The sequence below is a fragment of the Notechis scutatus genome, chromosome 1 (assembly GCF_049901735.1).
Source record: "Notechis scutatus isolate UNSWTSFEM ecotype Mainland chromosome 1, rNotScu1.2, whole genome shotgun sequence".
NCBI lineage: Eukaryota > Metazoa > Chordata > Lepidosauria > Squamata > Elapidae > Notechis > Notechis scutatus.
Window position 1 is genome coordinate 151,707,258 of NC_142009.1, and position 12,889 is coordinate 151,720,146.

The 12,889-nt window shown below is 35.4% G+C and overlaps 1 protein-coding gene across 4 annotated transcripts in view; it reads left to right on the forward strand.

Annotated features, from left to right (window-relative positions):
- Positions 1 to 12,889, forward strand: part of MACROD2 (mono-ADP ribosylhydrolase 2) — a 1,127,501-nt gene that overhangs the window by 1,031,401 nt on the left and 83,211 nt on the right. The window lies entirely within an intron of this gene.

Below are 12,889 nucleotides of genomic sequence, written 5' to 3' on the forward strand. Positions count from 1 at the left end.
TCTGCTTTCCTATATACTGTTGAAATTAAGAAGGTATAAGGGAAAATATGTTTTATTTAAACCCTGTGTTTGTTTCAACTAGTCTTTAACTGTATAATTTCAGAGGGGTGCTAAGCTTTCTAAGATACATTGCAGGTCTGAATAGATTCTAAAATTCTTAAATAATTCAGTTATTTGGTTATTTGAAATCTTTAGGAGAAATAATTCAAATAAAATACAAAGAAAACAAAAAAAAACTTGAAAGCATTCCTTTATTTTTGAAGGAAAATATGGTAGATGTACTCGGCAGTGGCTAATATTCTTTCAATGGATGTTGAAGTCTTTTCAAGTAGCTCTATGTGAAGTGCTCAGTAATTAGAGGCACATATTGAAGAAAATGCTGATTTTGAACATTTACCTAAGTTTTTGATAGTTAGAGAAGTTGTGAAGACTTTAAGTAATCCAAATGAATAATCCAAATTGGCTATGTATCCAGGCCTGGGGCTGAGAATGTGTGAAGGGTCCTGTTACTTGGCTTCACTATTAGTTGGTGCTGGTGCTATTTTTTTACTTATTTTTTATTTTAGTGTTTTAACATCTTTTAAATTGTTTTAATTGTTTTAGAATTTTAGAAGTGTAAGCCTCCCAGAATCACTTGGTTGAGTTGGACAGTTATAGAGAATGAATGAATGAATGAATGAATGAATGAATGAATGAATGACTGAATGAGGCTTCTTAGGTAAAGCTCCCCATCCTTGTTAGTAACTAAAGGATTCAGTCCAGGAAACCATACAACTTTACACAGCTAAGGGACATTCACGTCTATGTCTGAAAGAAAAGAACTTGCATATCTGTAGCTTTATGAGTCATATTCAAAGATTCTTATTCCTCTAAGACAAAATAATGAGTTCCAGAAATCAAGATAGCTTTTCAGAGTTTTTTTTTTTTTTTTTTTTTTGGAATTTGTTGCCAAGATTGCAGCAGGCAAACTAATTAAGCACAGGATAATAATACCCCACTGAAACAACTACTGCACAACTTGTAAGCACTCCAAACTTGCAAGAAGAAGGATTCTTTCTTAAAATGAACTGGAGTTATTACTCTTTGTTTTTATACTTCTGGTCTGGTGAGCCAGGGGAGGATATCTAATTGTATTTACTTTACAACGTCAAGGCTTGCCAAGATAATATACTAACTAGCCTAACGCTTATGTTACGGCAGCTCTTCCAAATTCCCTAGCCTGAGAGGAAGAACAAAATTATGCTTCATGGCTGCTCTCTATTCTGTATTCAAATGGAGATGATGTCAGGTTGGTGAGATGGGTAGGTGGTGACATCAAAACCATCTTCCAGGAGATGACATAAGTAACCGCTACTGCTTACTCAGGCAACTCACTATGGCACATAAAATAGGAACAACCGAGAATAAAATGAAGCAGAAGTTGCAACCTGTAAAATTCTAAGGGAAAGGGAAGGAGGGGGACAATCCCTCTGGTCTGCCTTGTCCTTCTGGCTACCAGAACTTAGTGCAAAAAATTCATTGAATGCCTAGTTTTCCATGTGATCAACGCTGCCAGAGTTAAGAGTGAAAAATTTCCTTCTTTCTTTTTTATTTTCTGCTTTCATCAATGAAATTTTCTCCTAGGCTGCTACTATTAAGTTTTGTGATGCCTCTATTGATTATTCCCTGCCGCTCATCATGTATTGTATATTATCACTAGTATTTACACAATGAAATCAAGATTTTACTTTGGGATCTCCCAAAATATCTAGCCATTTATTCAGAACGTAGACTTAATGTTTTTATTTGTTTTTTTGTGTAGAGCATATGTATCACTCTGTGCTATCATTTTTAATATCTTGATCTAAAATTCATTGCTAAATCAAAATTTCTAGTTATTGCTTTCCAAATTAGATATGCATAATGAGCAAGATAATGTCATGTGTTATTCTTCCATATTTTGCCACTTTTGTGCACTCTATCATTTTCTGGTGACTCATTTGTCCTATTTTCTTTCATATGTTTCCATTAGGAATACAGTGATTTTTCTAGAGCCTGATGGAGAAGCTATTTAAAACTCATTCCACAGATAATGAGAAACTGCCACTCATTAAATATTAGAGTAACTAATGTGGCAACTCCCATTTATCTTCCATAATGTAGTCAAGATATGGGAGGGTGGTTGCTTTTGTATTTATTTAACATGATTTTTTTTTTAAAAAAACCAGCTATTTTAGAGTAGCAGTACTGTGAACAAGCATAGAACATAAAATGTTAAGATAAAATATTAAGAGCATCTCTTCATGTGGATCATGTTTTCTACAATTGATTATGGACGATTCACAAAGCCAATTTCTTTTATGATGGCCAATTGTCACGTGCAGTGTGTATGTATTTGCTATCCATTGAAAAGCACTAGGTACTTTATTGGATAAAGCACTATCAAATAATACCTGTAACATTTTCTAGGACAGTTGTAAGAGAGTGCTGAGAGTGCCCAAAACTTACCAATGAGATGTTACTTTAGGAGCCACCATATATACTAAACATCAAGATTAATTAGTTGTTTTGATTAATTTGTTTATTTTCTCTTCTGTCATGTTCTCATCATAACATTAAATAATAACAATTTATATATTGAACAAATTCATATGGCCATTCAACTCATACACCGTCACCTCCAGATGGCTTACAAATTATACAAATTATAATTATACCATGGAATGATTTGGAATATCCTCCCCAAATTCCAAATTTTAATGCCAAAAATCAATCAGGCTCCCCCTATATTTAAGAGATCTGTGCAGCTATCCTGCAAAGAGTTTGCTGAGAGTTAAGATGAGGTGGAATATTGCTGTGTATTTGTTTTAAGAATTGTTTTGCGATCTTTATATGAATATATCACTGAGGGGACAACTGAGGCCGTTTGCAATTCCCAAGTCAACTTTCTGTGCCTCTTAAACATGACCCTAACCAAAATTGCCAGGTTTTGACTCTTTTAAAGAGTAGAAAAACCCCAAGAATTCCTCCTAAGCCTGCCTAAATAAATAAATAAACAAACAAACAAATAAATAAATAAATAAATAAATATTGTTGGAACTGCCCACAGCAGTAATACTTACTTCCTATCTTCAACCTGTCCTCTGAAGCCTTCATCCCCCACCCCCACCCCCAAACATCAGATATGTCCTCATGCTTTCAAAACATTGCTTCTTTCTGTTTTACTGAACACCCCACTGAGCGATTTAGAAATTTAAATACAAATTAAGGAAATAATCCTTCAGACAAAAGAAAAACTGGCCTAGAAAACTGAACAATGAGTAATTCATTCCCACCTCGGAGGTGGTGTTATATCAGTTCTGTGCTGTCAAGGCAAGAATACCTTAATTATCTTTCTCTCATAGAAAAGAAGATTGCTTTAGCATTTGCAGGTATTATAATGAAGCCTTTCTTTTCTACATCTTCCACTCTTTTTTCCAAGCTGGAATAATGTTTATTTCCTCTGGTGATTTTATAATATGGAGAAACTCTCCGCTCCCCCTTCTCTGCTCATCAGAATTCCTTTGTCATGTGAAGTAGGATCTGTTTCCAGTTTAATGGAAGGGGATCTCCTCTCTTTGATTCTACCCGATCTAATTTTGGTATGGATATAAAGAATATTGAGAAGTAAGAGCACAAGCTTGGCAGCTTTTTCACTAGGTAGTATCTGGGTTCGTTGAGAGACTCATAGAAATCCTAGGGCAGTGGTGGCTAACCTTTTTGGGCTCCTGTGCCAACAATTGTGTGCATGCTTGCACACTCGTACTCGCATGCCAGCAACCAGAAGGCAATGTGTGCCCCCCTACACCCCCTACACATGCACACACAATCCCCACCCACCCCTACCATCCCCTTACCTGCACTGCACCTCACAGCTGATTTTCGGCATCCCAGAGGCTTCAGGAAGGCTTCTGCGGGCTCTCTGCAGGCTTTCAGGCTGAAAAGTAGGCCCGTTTCATCACTGCCGGTATTTCCGGAAAAACAGGAAGTGACAAAACGGGCCTAGTTTTCATCCTGAAAAGCCTGCAGAAGCCCGCAGAAGCCTTCCTGAAGCCTCTGGGATGCCAAAAAAGGCCAAAAATCAGCTGTGAGGCACACGCATGCGCAGTGAGGTAAGTTTACCTGCAGCTCGCATGCCGGCACAAATGGCTCTGCGTGTCACCTGTGGCACACGTGCCATAGGTTCGCCATCACGGTCCTAGGGTACCACGCTGTTAAGAGGCAGCCTATTTCTATTTAAATTACTATTTTTCAGTTTTTATTTTTCCAAATTATTTTTATTATTTTCCAATTAAGCATCCTTTAATGTGGCATGCAAATTTTTGCTTGTTTTTGCTGTCCTGTTGTAAATGTATTTAAGCTTTTTTTTTTTTTTTTTTTTTGCTGGAGCAGCCACCTATATATCACCCACAACAGTAAGGATCAGTAAAGTACCCACTAACCACCCACACTGTTTGCACCAATGAACATCTAAACTGCCTATAAATCTGTATAAATTGGAGTTCATCTCAATCTAAACCTTGACAGGAAATCTTGGGAAAAAAATATAAAAGCATTTTGGAGTTAAAACTCAAGAATTTCATCCTAGATTTTTATGGTCTTTCAATTTGTAATACATTTTTTTCTCAGTTTATGAAGCAGAAGAATACTGTAATCATGCATCAGCTTCTGTGCACAACATTACCTATGATTTGGGATGTCTGGTTGATTTCTTTCCCTGTGGAATTATTGCAGTCATTTTTCACAAGGTACTTAAAATAAAATGCAATTAATTTGTCTTGTTCATAAGAACCAACTTCTCCCATTTGAAATTCAGGTAAATTAGTCATGCTCTGTCCAGGGCTTAGTTCTATGACCCATTAGAAATTCAAGACTTAGCTGAAGAAACGGTTGGTTTTTTTTTTCCTCATAGCATTTTCCCACAAGTGCACAGTCTGTTTTGGGGGGAGGATTACGTAGGTGTTTGTCCATTGATTATGACAAGAACTGCGCAATCTGCTTGTTGCTTGAACCTCATATTGTGGACTGAGAGAGTGACTGGCCCAAGGTCACCCAGTCAGCTTTCATGTCTATGGTGCAACTGGATCTCACAATCTCCTAGTCTCTTGCTTTGTGCCTTAATCACCAGACTAACTGGGTCTCTGAAGAAATTTCTATAACCCTGCTTAACTTTCAGCCTTGCCATACCCATTATTTTCAAAGCTTGGCTTGTGTTTATGTTTCAGCAGGCTGCCTTTCTTAATCTAGGATGAAAAGAAAAAGTTAGACTGAAGAGAAAGAAGTGAAGATGGTGGGGATGTTAACCATTTATTGCAAAAGGTTTAACTATTTGTAAATAAATAAGCAACAAAAAATAAAATTATTTAGGAAGCTATAGATGTGCTTTTTATAGTCCAATCCTTGAATTAACTAGATGAACTGTCATATTCAAACATGGTCAGTATGGCTTTCTAAGGTTGCCTTGTAGTAAAGCACATTTAATCATTTATCTCTTCCTTTTTCTGAGAGACAGGATATATTTCATCCTTATATGTTTGATTAGTATAGCTGGGATGATGTTTAATACCTCCTAAATAAGAGCAGTAATGATGAACCTGTACTCTATAAATGAACAAAAGGAGAACAATTATCATATAATTCTGCTGCGAAATGGAGAAGCAAAGGACTAGATTGGTGACATGCATTATATTTATCTGACTGGTGAAGGATATTGCATTCTACTAAAACAAATTTGTTCTCCACTGATAGTTGTCCCGTATGATATCCAAGCACATATTTGGATGACATATAGAATATCAGAAAAACATTGGGAAAAGTCAGATTTTAATCCATTGATTGACCTTGGAAGCATCCTACTTTTTTTTAGACTAAAATGCCTCCCAGATATTATTCTTCTGATAATAAATGAGCATTTAAGTGAAGAGAGAGAGAAAGACACAATTCATATAAATGCCTGGTTTTTCTATATTCAAGGATGTGTGTATAAAAGTCAAAATTGGTTTGACTACAGTATGACCTTTTGCTCCTCCTCAATGAAGTGAAAGTTAATATATTTTAACAACAAATACTTTTTTCAAGAGCCAGAATGGAAAAATATGAACATATTTCCGTTTAGAAATACTTTATATCCTAGCATTATTGAAGCAGTGACTTACATTTTTAAAACTTTTCTATCTGGTATGTGTGTGTGTGTGTGTATGCATGCACATGCATATATGTCTATGTCTGGCCCCTTAAAATACATAGAAGACCAGATTACACAAGAACATCCTTTTTTCCTATATAATTAGTTATTTTTTAACACTTCTCACATTTTTCAGCCACTGAATTTTCTTTATGAAATGGGCTTGCTACCTTTCTTTATTTTATGCCTGTTAATCTGAAAAGTAAATCTATCCTTAGGCTTGAATATTTGATTTAATATTTGCATTTGAGGATGAGTCTTCAATGCAGACTTGACCTTAACGATTTTGAAAGTCAGAATCTGCATATCAGTGTAATATCTGTCTTAGCAGCTTAAATAACGTAGCCTTAACTCTCTGAGGTTATTTTCTTTAAAACATGATATGTATGAAAAACTAAAATGGAAAATCCTCATATCTTTATGTGGAATAAAATTCTATGTCATTTCACTAATATCTGATTTTCAATTTTATCTTCCCTAATGAAATTGTATTTTATGACAAGGTTCTGCTCCAAGTTACTGATGGACAATACCCTACCCTCCCAAATTAAAATAACCCTCCAGCATTGAAAGGGAAAAGGACATATGATCATCCATTTCAAATTATAGGCAACTATATTGGTTATATGCTTGATATTTACATCGTATTTCAAAGGTTCATTTACTGGAACCTGCAGTTTAAAGACTATCTGGTGAAGTTCTGGAAGGCCCAGAAAGCTATTCCAGCTGACACAAATCAATGCACTAGCTGGATCAGTAGTTCAGCTCATGTAAAACAAAGATATATATGTTCCTACTTCAGAAAACATTCATTAAGCCCTTTATGCATAAAAGTCCAATTCATACTTTAAATCTAACCATAGTGGAATAGAGTAGAATACTTTATTTGGCCAACTATCATTATATACATAAGGGATTTGTCTCCAGTGCAGAAGCATGCTAAATAACAGAGTATTAATAATTATAATAATATCAATAAAATGAGGTAGTAGAAAAGATGAGAAGGATAATAGTAATACAGCCATCTACATGGGTAAATATAATTTATACTTAAGAGAGTACTGTGGGAATTTGGTGTGCAGCAGAGCGATGGCATGAGGGGAAAACTATCTAGTAGTTTTGGCATGCAATGCACTGCAGTGGCGTCCCAAGGGGAGGAGTTGAATGAGCTTATGTCCAGGATGTAAAAGGGCTGTAGATATTTTCTCAGCCCTTCTTCTGGCCCATGCAATATATTGGTCCTCAATGGAAAGCAGGCTGGTTGCAGTTATTTTTTTCTGCAGTCCTAACTATCCGTTGTATTGTCTGTATTTGTCCTGTTTGGTTGCTGTACAAATCAGACAGTTACAGAAGTATAAATGACAAGAGTCAATAATTCCTCTGTACAACTGCATCAACAGCTCCTGGGGCACCCTGAACTTTCTGAGTTGACACAGGAAAAACATTCTTTGTTACACCTTTTTAATGATGATTCTAATGTTAGGTGTCCATTTCAAATCCTGGGAGGTTATAAAACCCCAAAACCTGAAGGACTCTACTGTTGATATTGTGTTATCTAGTATAGTAAGAGATGGTAGAATAAATGGGCTCCTCCTAAAATCCATCTCACCTCTACAGGTTTTAAGCGTGTTCAGCTCCAGATTGTTCCAGCTGCACCACAGGATGAGTTGTTCAACCTCTGTCTATATGCAGACTCATCACCATCTCAAATGAGACCAATGATTGTTGTGTCATCTGCAAGTTTCAGTATTTTAACAGAGGGATCCTTAGAGATGTAGTTGTTGGTACTGAGAGAAAAGAGTAACAGAGAACAGCCCTGTGCTACTTGCTCTGGTATCCAATGTGATTTTCCTAGCTTCATCTGTTGCTTTCTATCTGCCAGAAAGTTTATAATCCCACCTAACAAGAATGGACAGGCATTCCATTCAGTTTAGAGTGAAGAATTTCTGGAATGGTGGTATTGAATGCCAGGCTCAAGTCTACAAAAAGGATCCATGCAAGATATAGTGCAGTGCCATATTGACAGCATCAGCTGCCAATCTATTTGCATGGTAGGCAAACTCTAAAGGGTCTAACAGCAGATCCAGGATGATTTTCAAGTGGGTCAGCACTACTTTTCAAAGGTTTTCATAACTACAGATGTCAGAGCAACCGGTCTATAGTCATTCAACTCCTTGATGGAGGGTTTCTTGGGAACTGGAATGATAGTAGAGCATTTGAAGCAAGAAGGAACATAATGCATCTCTAGTGATTTATTAAAGATGTGCATGAAGATGGGGGCCAGTTGATCAGCACAGACTTTTCAAGTAAGAAGGAGTTACTCCATCTTGGCCTGATGCTTTTCCAATCTTTTGTCTGTGAAATAGACCTCTTGCATCTTTTTTTAGGATCACCAGTGGAGGGAGGCCCAGAAGGATAGAGATAGGTGAAGGAGATTTGGCTACTGTTGGTCTATCAGAAATGGGGAGGGTAATGATAGCTGACAGTGATTTCCTCTCAAACCTACACTAGAACACATATAAGTCTTCTGCCAGTTGCTGATTTTCTCCAGTAAAGGACAGAAATCTGCTGTAGGCAATGATATTCTTCAGGCTTTTCCACACATTTGCTGGTTCATTTGCTAAAAACTGATTCCTCAGCTTTCAGAGTATATATTCCTTGCTACCCTGATCTTCCTTGTTAATATATTCCTGGCCTGATTGCACAGCATCATGTCTCTGTTCCTGTAGGCTTCCTCTTTGGCGTGACGTAGCTACTTGAGCTTAGCTGTGAACTAAGGTTTATTATTACTGTATATGATGAAACTCTTGGTCGGCACACATGTTTTCACAAAAACAGATGTCACAGTATCAGTGAGTTCATCCAAGTCTGCTGAAACAGCTTCAAAAACACTAGACTGCAGTGTTCAAAAACATAGACTGCACTCAAGGCAAGCCTGAAACTCCAACTTTGCCTCCTCAGTCGAAGGCTGTTATCCTATATGAAAGAAATCTCCAGCACTAAGTATAGTTTCTCTTCTGGCATACTGCCATCTTAAATTTTGACCGCTACCTGGAAGGCAAATCAACATTGTTAAGTTTTAAGCATATAGTTGTTAAGCAAATCAGGCTTCCCCCATTGACTTTGCATGACAGAAGCCGGCTAAGAATGTCACAAATGATGATGAACACCTGACCCTGGGACACCACAACCATCATAATTGCATGCTGGTTGCCAAGCATCCAAATTTTGATCACATAACTGTGGGGATGGTGCAACGCTCTTAAGTGCAAGGACTTAAGTCAGTTTTTTTAGTGCCATTGTAACTTTGAGCAATCACTAAACAAATTATTGTTAGTTGAGGACTAACTGTAGGGCACCATATATATATTAATTGGTTTGATTCTTGTCTATTTGTATTGAATTGTTTATTAATGTTGACATAGAAACAATGAAAAAAAGATCATACAGAGATTATATTGAATACTGGCAACACTTGCTTCAACACAAAAATATTTTAATGGATCACCTTGCTGCTGTTCAAAATGTGAATTAATGTCTATTTTAGTTGCTAGTATTGTGACTAGTAATTAGCAAATGCCTAATGTGTGATAAATTTGGAACAAGGTACATCACTTTACTGATTATTTAATGAGATTCTCCTTCCTTCCTTCCTTCCTTCCTTCCTTCCTTTCTTTCCCTTTCCTGTGGCTTGGCTTGCTTGAATAGTCTGAAGTTATTTGCTCTGCAGGCACTTTTCTGCTGTACACCTGTTCCCTGTTTGTAGCATACTGTTAATCAGGATTGTTTAAATTGCCTAGCTTTTTCTGCTTCCGTGGTTTAATTCAAAAGTCTCTTTCCCTTTCTTATTTTGATAGTATTGGCAGAAAGCATTTTACATTTAAAATACAATTAATAATATTCTGTAGATTAATTTGAGAAGCTTAAGAACAAATGATTTGAAAAATATGTATACTAGAGTTCTACTTCAACTTTTGACTTTGTCTTTGAACAAACAAGCTGTGTAGGTAATTAAATATTTGCCTTGGGGAATTATTTACAATTAATTAAAATCACCAAGTTTTGATGCATTCCCATTTTACAGATTATTAAACTTTGATCAGATGTTAACTGCCCAGGTTTCCCATACATCCCACAATGATTGTATTTGGCAGCCTTTAGAAGCTGTTACTTTCATGCTATTCTTTAGTTCATTGCTTACTGCTAGATATATTAGTCCAAGTTTTAGTATGGATGTGACCCAGCTGGAGATAAAATAGCATTAAGGCTGATGTTTTGAAATAACAATGGCTTTTATGGCATAGATTGCATACCATTACGACAGCTACCGTAGTTATTGAGTGTATTATTTAATAAATGATATACACATTTAGGAATGGCAACTTGGTCTTCTCTAAGTATTTTACATTTCAACTACCCCATATCTTGCCATTAATCTGGTTGACTCCAAGTCTCTAAATTATGAAAAAGCTTAACCATGGGATATTTGAAGATGGCTAAGTTTCAAAAGGAGGAAAATCAACTGAGATTCTCACTTACTGTGAGACTCCCATCTTCATCACAATGTTAAAGGTAAAAGTATATTCAGTGCAGAGATTTTGCATTTTTTGACAACAGAACAAGGAAGCTGGGATTAGAGAGGATTCAGATTTAGTTCCTTCTTTCTACTCCCATCCTCATCCTCCAAGCATGGCTAAAGTTCTGTTAAGGGTTTTGCATGCTGAGCTGATCAAGCAAGGACTTATACATATTCAGCACCAGATGCTTGATTTGAAGGAGTTTGTTCTGCACAAAATTCCTTTGCGTATCTACGCTGTTATTCCTAGATTGTGTAGTTTTATTTGTGAAGTTTATTCAATGGTTTATTTACGGAGAGTACAGGCCAAGTCTTCTTTACAAAGCTGGCTATTTCTAGAAATGATATGAATTTTTTTCATGGGAGTAGAAAAAGTAAAGGCTGAGCATGGGCTAGAGGCCTTTTCTCCCCTCTAGTTTATTTAGAATTGGAAAAATAACATGTAAGAAGTCTTTACCTGTGATGTGATAATAAAAGGGAAAATGGTTTGGAAAATGAAAAAAAAGGAGAGGGAAAAAGCTGAAAAGGAAAGTTCAAAAGAAAAATCGAAAGAGGGAATGAGAAAAAGTTAATAATTGGAATGAGAAATGGAAAGGAATAAGAATGGGGAAAGGGGGAATTAAAAGAAAGGACCAGAAAATAAAGAGAATCAGGAAGCAAACAAGGATGAAAAGAAACTATATAGTTAAAAGAACGAGACATAATGGGTAAAATAAAAAAAGAGGATAGGAAGGAGATTCCACAAGGTAATAAGTTGTGATATAAATGAATAAGTATTGAAAATAGATAAGAATTATGTGTTTTTTTCCTTTTAGCTTCTTTCTTTTTTTCCCCTCTTTCCTGTTATTAAAGAATTATTGTTATACTAGACATGGGATTTAATGGAATAAATATGGAATTGGGAATTTATAATACAAATATCATGTATTGATGATTAATGATGTATAAGGAAAGGGGGGAAGATGATGACATAATGGGTAAAATAAAAAAAGAGGATAGGAAGGAGATTCCACAAGGTAATAAGTTGTGATATAAATGAATAAGTATTGAAAATAGATAAGAATTGTGTGTTTTTTTCCTTTTAGCTTCTTTCTTTTTCTTTTTTTCTCTTTCCTGTTATTAAAGAATTATTGTTATACTAGACATGGAATTTAATGGAATAAATATGGAATTGGGAATTTATAATACAAATATCATGTATTGATGATTAATGATGTATAAGAAAAGGGGGGAAGATGATGAAATGAGAACTATTATGGAAGGACTAACATCAGTTGCTATAATTAATTGATTAGACTAATATTTTTGTAATGTATAGATGATTTATAAGGTGACTGAGAAAATGTAATGTGGAATCTGACAAAAAAACCATATATGTTATATAGTAAATAGGGAGATGGTATTAAGGTAAATTGAAGATGGTTGGCTTGAATCAATAATTGGAGGGGACAATTTTGAATTAATAAACTAAGGAATGATAAAATTGCAAATATGACAGATAAAGGTAATATGGGAAATTAACATAGAAATGAGGAGAATTTCAAATAATATTGTAAAATAAGATATAAGAATACTCTAATGAATGAAATAAGTTATAATATGAATTGGAATTGGATAAGTTTAATATTTGATACTAATTAGGGTAATGTGATATGAAATTGAACAAACAAAATGAATAGGTAAATATGATTTGTATTGTATTGAAACCTGGAACCACACTGCTTGCCAAATGAGAATTTTTTATTTTAAAAAAAATTGAGGAGGAAATTGAATAATGAAATTATTAGGTATGTCTAACCGATATGGTGGTTGGCATTAGGAGAGAGTATTGGAATGTTGAAAATAAACAAGGAAGGATTTTGATTTAATGTGAATGTGGGTATTAAGAAATATGATTTGTACTATTAAGCTTGCCTATACTAAAATGTATGATATATTGATGCCATATAGTTAATGTATTGTTGTGTATGTGTAGATTGATATAAAAAAATTATTTAAAAAAAGAAGTCTTTACCTGCTTTTCCTGAAATGATTTCCAGGAGAGGAAAAGGAGAGCACTGTGGTTTCCTCCTTGGAGGTGACCATCTGAATCAGTGGTGGGATTCAATTTT